Source organism: Chiloscyllium plagiosum, unplaced genomic scaffold (genome assembly GCF_037043375.1).
Source record: "Chiloscyllium plagiosum isolate Xiang-an unplaced genomic scaffold, Cpla_swu_hap1 HiC_scaffold_2, whole genome shotgun sequence".
NCBI classification, from domain to species: Eukaryota; Metazoa; Chordata; class Chondrichthyes; order Orectolobiformes; family Hemiscylliidae; genus Chiloscyllium; species Chiloscyllium plagiosum.
Genome location: NW_028270140.1, coordinates 114069466 through 114082634, shown reverse-complemented (window position 1 = coordinate 114082634; position 13169 = coordinate 114069466).

Sequence of the window (13169 nt, the reverse complement as noted above, 5' to 3'; positions counted from 1 at the left end):
TACAAGCCAATGAGCCAATCTGTGAGCCTGTCAGAAGTCAAATTAAGAAAGCATTACAATGCCAGGAGATTTGATACACATTAAAGTGTAATTGAATAAAAATGACCAAGAAACGAAGTAAGTTTTGTAGACTGACAGTCACCCTTGAACTGAGGGTTACTATCAGTGATTTGCAAATAACAACTTGCATTAGTATAAAGTTTTTAAGATGATAAAACACCCATGGAGTTTTATAAACATGAAACAAAATTTCAGACTGAACAGCATAAAAGATATTAGTTCAGATTACCAAAAGCTTGGTTAAAGAGGTGGGCTTTTAGGACCATCATTATTTTGGAAAGAGTGGCAGAAGGGCAAAGAGATTTATGGGGAGAACTTCAGGGTTTAGAACTTTAACAGCTGAAGGCATGTCAGCCAATTCTGAAGGGATTAAACTGGTAATGTTCAAGAGGCCGAAGGAATTTTTGGTGAAATATAAGGTTGGATCACAAAGGACGGGAAAGGTAAAGCCAATGTTCCCTCTAATGTATCATTGCCTTGCACGGCCCAGATGCTGGATTGTATGATCCATTTCAGACTGCCGCAAGTCCTTGCAAACATACAACTCGAAGGGACCTTACTTATGTTTTGCTTATTAGTTCTCTGTCTGGCACATTTCCAATTGCTATGTAACTTGCATTTATGTAGCTTAAAGGAACACTGAGCAAGGCCAGGAGAGATTTGAAAGCAAAAGAAAAGACTTGCATTTATGATTAGATTACTTACAGTATGGAAACTGGCCCTTCGGCCCAACAAGTCCACATCGACCCTCCGAAGAGCAACCCACCCAGACCCATTCCCCTACACCTATAACTGTGGGCAATTTAGCACATCCAATTCACCTAACCTGCACGTTTTTCGATTGTGGGAGGAAACCCACACAGACATGGGGAGAATGTGTAAACTCCACACAGCCAGTTGCCTGATGTGGGAATTGAACCCAGATATCTGGTGCTATGAGGCAGTAATGCTAGCCACTGTGCCACCATGCTGCCTATTATAGAGGACCTTTCCACAGTGCTGTACAAAGAAACATTTTTGACGTTTAATTGCTGTTGTAATATATCAACTGTGGCACCAATTTGCACAAGATACATATTCACAACAAAGATCTGATAAGGACCAGAGAATCTGTATTTGTGATGTTAATTGAGAAGTAATTACTGACTAGGACAAGGAGGATGAATCACCTACTTTTCTTTGACAGAATACCCTTTGGTCCCTTTTATTTCATTCTAACAGAGCAGGTAAGAATAATAGGGTAGTTATGGTTGGGGATTTTAACTTTCCAAACATTGACTGGGACTGCTATAGTGTTAAAGGTTTAGATGGAGAGGAATTTTTAAGTGCGTACAAGACAATTTCCTGATTCAGTATATGGATGTACCCACTCGAGAAGGTGCAAAACCTGACCTACTCTTGGGAAATAAAGCAGGGCAGGTGACTGAGATGTCAGTGGGGGAGCACTTTGGGGCCAGTGACCATAATTCTATTTGTTTTAAAATAGTGATGGAAAAGGAGAGACCTAATCTGAAAGTTGAAGTTCTAAATTGGAGAAAGGCCAATTTTGACAGTATTAGGCAAGAACTTTTGAAAGCTGATTGGAGGCAGATGTTCACAGGTAAAGGGACGGGTTGCAAAATGTGAAGCCTTCAGAAATGAGATAACAAGAATCCAGAGAAAGTATATTCCTGTCAGGGTGAAAGGAAAGGCTGGTAGGTATAGGGAATGCTGGATGACTAAAGAAATTGAGGGTTTGATTAAGAAACAGAAGGAAGCATATGTCAGGTATAGACAGGATAGGTCGAGTGAATCCTTAGAGTATAAAGGAAGTAGGAGTTTACTTAAGAGGGAAATCAGGAGGGCAAAAAGGGGACAAGAGGCAGCATTGGCAAATACAATTAAGGAGAATCCAAAGGGTTTTTACAAATATATTAAGGACAAAAGGGTAACTAGGGAGAGAATAGGGCCCCTCAAAGATCAGCAAGGCAGCCTTTGTGTGGAGCCACAGACAATGTGGGAGATACTAAATGAATATTTTGCATTAGTATTTACTGTGGAAAAGGATATGGAAGATGTAGACTGTAGGGAAATAGATGGTGACATCTTGCAAAATGTCCAGATTACAGAGGAGGAAGTGCTGGATGTCTTGAAATGGTTAAAAGTGGACCTGATCAGGTGTACCCGAGAACTCTGTGGGAAGCTAGAGAAGTGATTGTTTGGCCTCTTGCTGAGATATTTGTATCATCGATAGTCACAGATGAGGTGCCGGAAGACTGGAGGTTGGCAAACGTGGTGCCACTGTTTAAGAAGGGCGGTAAAGACAAGCCAGGGAACTATAGACCGGTGAGCCTGACCTCGGTGGTGGGCAAGTTGTTGGAGGGAATCCTGAGGGACAGGATGTACATGTATTTGGAAAGGCAAGGACTGATTCGGGATAGTCAACATGGCTTTGTGCGTGGGAAATCATGTTTCACAAACTTGATTGAGTTTTTTGAAGAAGTAACAAAATAGATTGATGAGGGCAGAGCAATAGATGTGATCTATATAGACTTCAGTAAGGCGTTCGACAAAGTTCCCCATGGGAGACTGATAAGCAAGGTTAGATCTCATGTAGTACAGGGAGAACTAGCCATCTGGATACAGAACTGGCTCAAAGGTAGAAGACAAAGGGTGGTGGTGGAGGGTTGTTCTTCAGACTGGAGGCCTGTGACCAGTGGAGTGCCACAAGGATCGGTGCTGGGCCCTCTACTTTTTGTCATTTACATAAATGATTTGGATGCGAGCATAAGAGGTACAGTTAGTAAGTTTGCAGATGACACCAAAATTGGAGATGTCGTCGACAGCGAAGAGGGTTACTTCGGATTACAAGAGGATCCGGACCAGATGGGCCAATGGGCTGAGAAGTGGCAGATGGAGTTTAATTCAGATAAATGCGAGGTGCTGCATTTTGGGAAAGCAAATTTTAGCAGGACTTATAACTTAATGGTAAGGTCCTAGGGAGTATTGCTGAACAAAGAGATCTTGGAGTGCAGGTTCATTGCTCCTTGAAAGTGGTAGATAGGATAGTGAAGAAGGCATTTGGTATGCTTTCCTTTATTGGTCAGAGGTGGGAGGTCATGTTGTGGCTGTACAGGACATTGGTTAGGCCACTGTTGGAATATTGCGTCGGAGGCTGAGGGGTGACCTTATAGAGGTCTATAAAATCATGGGGGGCATGGATAGGATAAATAGACAAAGTCTCTTCCCAGGGGTGGGGGAGGGAAAAGATATAAAAGAGACCTAAGGGGCAACTTTTTCATGAAGAGGGTGGTATGTGTATATAATGAGCTGCCAGAGGATGAGTACAATTGCACATTTAAGAGGCATTTGGATGGGTATGTGAATAGGAATTGTTTGGAGGCATATGGGCCGGGTGCTGGCAGGTGGGACAAGATTGGGTTGGGATATCTGGTCGGCATGGACAGGTTGGACCGAAGGGTACATCTCTATGACTCTATGACTTTATGATGATACTATGGCCTTAAGAGGTATATTTTGTCCTGGGTCTTGTTTTGAAGAGACAAGGTACCGAGCAGTCTCTTCCATGCAAATAAAATAAACAGCTTTTGAGAACTTTCGGATTTTTTTTTAAGTTGGCACTTGGAAGCAGCATGAATGGGTAATACAACTCTATTCTGTTTCACTCAAGCAAGTCTTAGAATTGTGTCTCCTTCATTTTTGATCTGGTTATCCAAGTTTAATGGAGGTGTAATACTTCCACTGCACATATAATAACTGTATTGGAAGAAAAGACATCGTGTAGCAGGAGCTGGAATCTGGTTATACACTTCTTAAAGATAGTGAAATATGTGATGCTGCTGTATTAAGTTGATAGCTATCAGCAATACTTCGGGTAACAGTTGTTTCCATTCATAATAACACTGAATATCTTGCCTTTAAATATTGAGTGAATTAAGAATATCCAGCAATTAGCTTCATGTGTAGCTTCTTTGGGATACTGATGATAAACTCTCTAATCAAATGAAAAGCTGGTGTTTCTCAGAAAATTCTTGTCTTGATACTATTCTGAAGAGACCTGATTTTTGAATGTGTTATAATTATACTTGAATATACTTTTTTTTTTGGAAATTTTGCTGCACTAATTAATTTAGACAGGAGAATGGGAGAATGAGCAGACATGTGATGGATGGAGTTCAATATGGGGGGGGGGGAGAAGTGCAAGATTATTCATTTTGACAGAAACAACATGAAGGGAGAGCATAAAATAAAGGGTGCAACTCTAAAAAAATTCTCTTTAGAGAAGGTGATGGCCTAATGGTAGTCGAGCTGGACAGTTGATCCAGAAACCCAGCTAATGATCTGGGGACCAGGTTTGAATCCCACCATGGCAGATAGTGGAACTGAGTTCAAGAAAAGGAGAAACCTGGAATTAAAAGTCTCATGATGACCATAAATTCACTGGTGGAAAAGCCCATCTGGTTCACTAATGTCCTTACCTGGTCTGGCCAACATGTGACTCCAGACCCACAGCAATGTGGTTGATGCTTTACTGTCCCCTAGGCATTTGGGATAGGCTATAAATGCTGACGTAGCTACCCTCGTCCTGTGAATGAATTAAAAAAAACAAGGTTAAGAAGCAGAGTGACCTGTGTTTTTTAGTCATTAAATAAAGCAGGGCAGGTGGAGAGAGCAGTTAATAAAACACACAAATACTAGGCTTTACTAGACCACCTTTATTAGGTGGGCGGCACGGTGGCACAGTGGTTAGCACTGCTGCCTCGCAGCACCAGAGACCCGGGTTCAATTCCCGCCTCAGGCGACTGACTGTGTGGAGTTTGCACGTTCTCCCCGTGTCTGTGTGGGTTTCCTCCGGGTGCTCCGGTTTCCTCCCACAGTCCAAAGATGTGCAAGTCAGGTGAATTGGCTATTCTAAATTGCCAGTAGTGTTAGGTAAGGGGTAAATGTAGGGGTATGGGTGGGTTGTGCTTCGGCAGGGCGATGTGGACTTGTTGGGCCGAAGAGCCTGTTTCCACACTGTAAATAATCTAATCTAATCTAATCTAATAAAATAGAGAAATTGACCATTCAGCCCATTGAGTCTGCTCCACCAATCGGTCATGGCTAATTTGTTTCTCAAATGCATTCTCCTGCCTTTGCCCTTGATCCCCTTATAGTCATGTTCCCATCTATCTCTGACTTAAACACACTCAATGACACAGCCTCCACATCCTTCTGTGGTAGTGAGTTCCACAGATTAACAACCATTGGCTGAAGAAATTTCTCCTCATCTCAGTTTGAAAGAGTTGACCCTTCTCTGAGGCTGTGCCCTTGGGTCCTAGTCTCTCCTACTAGTGGAAACATCTTCTCCAAGGGACTTGCGAAACTGCGGAATTGAAAAAGATTAGTGTTGGTAAACAGATAATTCTTGAAATTTTAACTGAATTAAAGAAGAATAAATCCCATGGACCAGATGAGCTACATCTAGCGTGTTGAAGAAAGTGGCCTTAGAAATAGTTGGATGCACTGGTGATTATGTTTCAAAACTCAATCGATTCCAAAAAGACTCTGGATTGCAGCAAATGTAAGCCTGCTGTGCAAGAAGGGAGGGAGAGGGCTGGTGAACTACAGACATGTTAAGTGGTAGGCAAAATGTTAGAATCTATTATAAAAGGTATGCTAATTGGTCCCTTGTAAAATAATAATAGAACAAAGCAGAATCAACGAGGAATAATAAAGGCAAAACATGTTTATCAAACCCATTGGATTTTTGCAGGCTATTATTGCAGCATAGATTAAGATAGTCCCATGCATGTGGTGTATTTGGATTTTTTAGAAAGTTTTTGATTCGGCTCCACACAGCAAAGTGGACTAGAAGGGCCAGATGGCCTACTCCTGCCCCTATATTCTCGAATAGTAAACACAATTAGAGCACATGGGCTTGGAGAAAATATGCTAGTGTGGTTTGATAATTGGTTAACAGACAGAAAGTAGAGAGTAGGAATGAATGGATCACTCTCAGGATGGCAGGCTGTTATTAATGGGGTATCATAGAATAGAATCATAGAATCCCTACAGTGTGAAAGCCCACTGAGTCCACACCAACTCGCTGAACAGCAGCCCCCCACCCTCCAGACCCAAACCCCTATCCTATCTCTGCAACCCTGCATTTCCCACTGTGGGAAACTTAGCATGGCCAATCCACCTGACCTGCACGTCTTTAGACTGTGGGAGGAAAACGGAACACCAGGAGGAAACCCACACAGACACTGTGTGCAAATTCCACACAGACAGTCGATAGAATTGAACCCGGGTCCCTGGTGCCGTGAGGCAGCTGTGCTAACCACTGAGCCATTGTGCCAACCTCATAAAGATACCATAAGAGTCAGAGCTGTTGATAATATTTATCGATGATTTAAATATGGGGACCAAATATAATGTTTTCAAATTGTGTCATAACACAAAACTAGGTGATAATTTAAGTTGGAGGTGGATGGAAGGAGGCTTTCAGGAGAGGGAATAGGCAAATAAAATATAATTTGAATAAGTGTGAAGTTATCTGCTTTGGTACAAAATACAGGATATTTCTTAAATGGTGAGAGGTTGGTGTCCAAAGGGACCTACCTGGCTGTCCTTATATATAACTAGCATTCAGGTGCAACAATCAGTAAGAAAGGCAAAAATTATGTTGGCACTCATTGCAAGAGTATTTGAGTACAGAAATAAGGGTGTTTTGCTGCAATTGTACAGAGGAGAAAATAAGGACTGCAGATGCTGGAGAAGGGCTTATGCCCAAAATGTCGATTCTCCTGTTCCTTGGATGCTGCCTGACCTGCTGTGCTTTTCCAGCAACACATTTTCAGCACTACCTCAAATATGTCAATCAATTTACTCAGACATAACTTTCCCTTAATAAATCTGGGCCAACTTTCTTCGATTTCTAACATCATTCTAAATTAAGATTTATTTATTCTTTAGAATTGATGCCAAACAACCAAAGCTATCATTATTTGAATGATCTCTTTCTTCTTTTTCCAGAAACTATACCATTTTGCTAGTCCTCCAATAACTGATACCATTACTCAGGGCAGGGAGATTGAAATATGATAATCAAACTTTTGCAATGTCCACACTTGCATCTTCTAGCAAAGTTAGATATACTTCAGCTGGGCTATCAAACATGTCAGAACCTTTCTTACAATGTTTATCCCATTCAATATTTCACACACTTTCTCCTTAACCACAACATAATAATCAGTCCTCTCTTTTGTGAAATACCTGTACTTTGAAAATTTTCATTAAGAATCTTACCTCCATCCTCCATCTCCACACAGGCTACTTTCTCTTTCCTAATATTCCTCCTCTTTTTAAAATCACTTTTCGCTCTTTGCGTACGTAAAGCATCTGTGTTTTTTCCATGATTATACTTACTAGTTTTTTTTTATGCCCTCTTTGACTTCCTAACTTTCCTTTTAATCTTACTGCTGCCTTTCCTGTAGTTTTGTTTTTAGGTCTTATGCAGTATTAAACTATTGTCTTATCTTACTTTGCATACCCCTTGTTATCCAATGGACTCCAGATTCTTTTTCTTATTCTTTTTCTTTGTGGGAACAAGTTTACATTGAACCACTTGAATCTTATGAATCCCTTCCAATGCTGTGACATTGGTTTATCTTCAAGTGATTATTTCCAGATTATCTTTGTGAAATCACTTCTCAATCAATAGGTTTCCATCAATTTAGAATCTTTATTTCTAATTTGTTTTGCTCTAATTATGCTAAATCTAATCGAGTTATGATCACTACCATAAAAATGTTCTCCCACTGACACCCCTTTTATCCATCCAAATTCATTCTGAAAGTAGATCCAGAATTACACTCTTTCTCTTCAGAATATCCTAAATTCAGTGATTTTTGAGAATTTAGTCTAGGAATTCTGTGCCTGCTGTACCTTCTCTTCCTGTTCATGTTTCTTATTGCCTTGTGGTCTTTTTCTCACAGCAATTGTTAGGAATGCACCACCTGGAAGTGTGGTGGACGGAGGTTCAATCGAGACATTCAAAAGGGTATTGGATGTTTTTTGCATCACAATGGTGCACAGAAATATGGGTTAAAGGGAGGAGATTAGCACTAGATAATAGAGCTGGATTCAATGATAGAGCTGTTGCAGGCACAATGGGGTAAATGGCCTCCCCCGAACCATAATTATTCTGTGATTCTGATAATATCAGGATAATTGAAATCTTCCACTATTATTGCCTTATTTTCATTTGTCAGACGTGTACTTATTTAATTTTCTATATTCCTCAGACTTAGGAGGTCAGGAAGATACTGTCTGACTGTCTATATTTTGTTCCTTTAAGCCAGAAAACTTCACTTGATGATCCCACTGATTTGACATCTTTATCTCAGCTGTAATTATTTCTTTAATCAATATTGTAAACATTTCCTTTTTATTCTCCATCCCTAACTCATTTGAAAACCGTTTAGCCAGTTTCTGAAGCTGCCACTCTTGCTCCTCCATGAGCTATGGTTTAATTTTTGCTAAAATTCATACTTCCATGCGTCTCTGCTCTTGGGCCATTTATCTTAAGCAATATACTCCTTACATTTGGTTATACACCATTAAGCACAACTAGGCTATGTTTTTGTCAACCTTTCAATGCTTATTTGTTTTGTTTTCCAAATTCTCTTGCTAATTTTCCGCCTTCCATTTCTCGTTCTCCTTTTGTCCAGTTAACTTACACCCTCTTCAATAGCAATTGCTAATGGGTGATGCGGACTCAAAGCAAATTTTGAATAATCTCAAATTCATCTCAAATCCAGTCTGCATTGGAATAGTCAAGCCTCGAAGAAAGAAAAGCCTACCTGAGGATTTCCGCCACAGATAATTAGAGACAAGGCAGAGTTAGGAACTGTTTAGAGGTCGAAATAGACTGTGAAAAGGAAGTCATAGGAAGTTCACCTTAAGGTCAAACATAAGACAAAGGTTGCAAACAGGCTGATTCATTCTTAGATAACAGCTTTGACAAGGGTTGGACTTGGTAAGGGACCAAATTTTGTGATAGGGACTGAAGCCAATAGATTCTATCATCTAAATATTTAGATGGAAAATAACTGCACTCATCTGGTACGGGACGTCCAATAAGCAGTCTGCCAGTTTAAAGATAGTGAAGTGATCAACAGGATTAGGGGTGAAGTAGCTCTTTGTATTATCAACAAACACATGAAAATTATGATATCACTAAATGTTAGCGTCTAGGTATGAAATAGAAGTAGTAATGAGTAGATCCTTGAGTGACTTCCAAGGTAATGGAGTGGGAGTGGAAAGAAAACTGATTTTGTAACTGATTGCCGGCCATGACTGGATAGACAAGAATGGAACTAGGCATGTTTTCTTGGATGCTGCCTGAACTGCTGTGCTTTTCCAGCACCTCTAATCCAGAATCTGGTTTCCAGCATCTGCAGTCATTGCTTTTACCTAGGCATGTTCAGTCTCATCAATCATTGACAGTGCAGAAAAATTGGAGGAGGGTGATGTAGTTAACCATGTCAAAAGTGCAAACATAAAATCATGAGAGGCATGGATAGGTTAAATAGACAAAGTCTTTTCCCTTGGATGGGGGGAGTCCATAACTAGAGGGCATAGATTTAGGGTGAGAGGGCAAAAACTTAAAAGAGACCAAAGGGGCAACTTTTCCACGCAGAGGGTGGTTCATATGTGGAATGAGATGCCAGAGGAAGTGGTGGAGGCTGGTACAATTACAACATTTAAAAGGCAGCTGCTTGGTTATATGAATAGAAAGGGTTTGGAGGGATATGGGCAAAGTGCTGGCAAATGGGGCTCGATTAGGTTAGGGTATCTGGTTGGACCAAAGGGTTTGTTTCTGTGCTGTACATCTCTCTGACTCTCTGACTCGATGTCACAAAGGAGAAGATATTGTTCATGTTTAACACAGTAGTATACCATGCCATTTGTTGAGAGTTTTTTTAGTACAATGGTGACAAGCTGAAACCAAGCATTCAAACATGGTATTCCAGGAAGTTTGGGTATGGATTTTAGAGATACAAATTTTCTAAAACTAAATAAACATTAATGCTCAACTTTTAAAGTTTGATTTAATATAAGAATTCCAGTCTTCACGCTCCTTTGGTTCCAAGATTGTTCTAAGATACCCATGAGAAAACCCATCTAAGCTTTGGAAAATTGGAAAATTGACATTGTTATCAGTTGGATACAATAGAAGCAATCTTTTAAGAAAAAGCAGTTCCAAAAAGAAAAATAAATCATGTCAGCTCAGTTACGATTATTAAGTTCCTGATGAAGGGCTCATGCTTGAAACGTCGATTCTCCTGCTCCTCAGGTGCTGCCTGACCTGCTGTGCCTTTCCAGCATCACACTCTCAACTCTGATCTCCAGCATCTGCAGTCCTCACTTTCTTCCAATTTTATACTATGTTCAACCTTTCTAACCATGGATAGTGGATCCGTCACTTTGAATTTTTGTTACATTTTGGAATATATCTATTCTGTGCATTCTGAAATATCCCCTTGAATGTCTGTCCTGCATCTCTATTATCTTCTCCTTTAACTTCATTTATCTATTCATTTCAGCTAATATTACTTTCATGTCCTCATAATTGCCCTTATTTAATTTAAAAATACCACTTGGTACCACTCCTCTCTCCTTCAAACTGAATGTAAAATTCAACCATAAAATGGTTGCTGCTTCTGAGGGGTGCCTTCACTATGGGATTATTATTTAATCATATCTTGTTGCACAATTCCAGGCTGCTCTTTGGCCATCTCCAAAACTTACTGTTTTCAGAATGTAGCCCAAAATAATTATGTGAACTCATCACTTCGGTTATCTAATGCCCTTCAAATTTTTAGAGTCTGATCTGTAGATGAAAATCTCCCATGTTTATTGCCATGCTTTTCTGACAACCTACTATTTCTTCCTTCATGATTCACCATGCTGTGTGGTTATTGTGAAGGGATCATTCCCACAAGTGATTTCTTGTCTTTATCATTTCTCTTCTCCATCCAAACCATTTCCACATCCTGGTTTTCTAAACTTATATCATTTCCCTCTATTGTGCTCATAGCACCATTAAATAACACAGCCAATCCTAAATTTTCCTTACCTACTTGTCCTTCCTAAATATTCAGGCATTCTATGTGATCCTGCAGTCATGCCTCTGTAGTGTCAGTCAGATCATATTTATTTATTTCTCTGCACTCTTAGTTAATTTGTTTAATTTTGGATGCTATGTGCGTTACGTTGGTGTCATTTGTTTTATCCTAGAGTTATCCATTGGTTTATTCTTAGATGTTTACTCTCTATCCCTCCCTGCAATAGCTTATTCATCATTTCCCACATTAGCGAGTTTTGAGAAGATTTGTAGCTCAGGTTGAGGTTTTAGATGTAGGTTTGCTCGCTGAGCTGGAAGGTTCATTTCCAGACGTTTCATCACCCTACTAGGTAACATCTTCAGTGGGCCTCGGGTGAAGCACTGCTGATAATTCCTGCTTTCTATTTATATGTTTGAGTTTCTTTGAGTTGATGATATCATTTCTTGTGGTGATATCATTTTCTGTGGTGAAGTCACTTCCTGTTCCTTTTCTCAGGGGGTGATAGATGGGGTCTAACTCGATGAGTTTGTTGATAGAGTTCCAGTTGGAATGCTATGCTTCTAGGAATTCTCGTGCGTGCCTTTATTTGGCTTGTCCCAGGATGGATGTGTTGTCCCAGTCGAAGAGGTGTCTTTCCTCATCCGTATGTAAGGATACTAGTGAGAGAGAGTCATGTCTTTTTGTGGCTAGTTGGTGTTCATGTATTCTGGAAGCTAGTTTTCTGCCTGTTTGTCCAATGTAGTGTCTGTTACAGTCCTTGCACGGTATTTTGTAAATGACATTAGTTTTGCTTGTTGTCAGTATAGGGTCTTTCATTGAACACAGTCCACCGATTTCTCAGCAACAAACCCAAACAAGTAGACACAACACATCCAGAAACCCTAGCCACTCTTCCCTACATCTAAGACATCTTGGAAATGACTGCCAGGCTACTCAGACCCCTTGGCATCATGGTAGCCCACAAACCCACCAACACACTAACGTTGCAGCTAATGAACTTGAAAGACCCTATACATCTACTACCCCCTGAGAAAAGGAACAGGAAGTGACTTAATTGAAGATGTTATCTAATAGGGTGATGAAATGTCTGGAAATGAACCTTCCTGCTCAGCGAGCAAACCTACATCCATTTCCCACATTAATACCTTTCCCTTTGGCCTTGGCTCTACTGTTTGATTTACCACATCATTCCAAATTTGGGATCAACTGATATGTGGAGAAAGCAGGAACAGGGTATTGAGTTGGATTATCAACCACGATCATATTGAATGATTGAGCACACTCGAAGGGCCAAATGGCCTTCTCCTGCACCTGCATTCTATGTTTCAAAGTTTTACCAGTACATTTTTATATTCCTTACAAGTTTATTCATACTACATTTTAACTTCTCAATCTCTTGGCCATCCTTAGCTAAACGTTTAGGTCCTAAAGGATCATTTCAAATCCAGCAGAGATTTTCCTGCATATTCTTCCACCTCATTTACTGCATCTGTTGCTCTCAATTTGGTCTTCTCTATATCGGGGAGACTAAGCGCCAATTCACGGAGCAGTTCAGGAAACATCTCTGGTCTACATGCACCAAACAACCCCAATGCCCTGTGGACACCCACTTCAACTCCCCATCATACTCCCCCAAGGACATGCAAATCCTGGCTCTCCTCCACTGTCAAATCAAAGGCACCCACCAACTGGAGGAAGAACACCTTATCTTCTGCCTCTGGACCCTACAACCACACATGTCAACATTGACTTCACCAGTTTCCAAATCTCCCCACCCACCACCTCATCCCAGATCCAACCCTCCAACTCGGCACCGCCCTCTTGACCTGATTTATCTGTCCATCTTCCTTTCCACCTATCCACTCCACCCTCCCCTACAACCTATCACAATTACTGCATCTACCTATTGCCATCATACCTACCTTCCCCCCCCCCCCCCCCCCCCCCCCCCTATTTATCTCTCAGACCCCTTCCCTATTCTTAATGAAGGGCTTA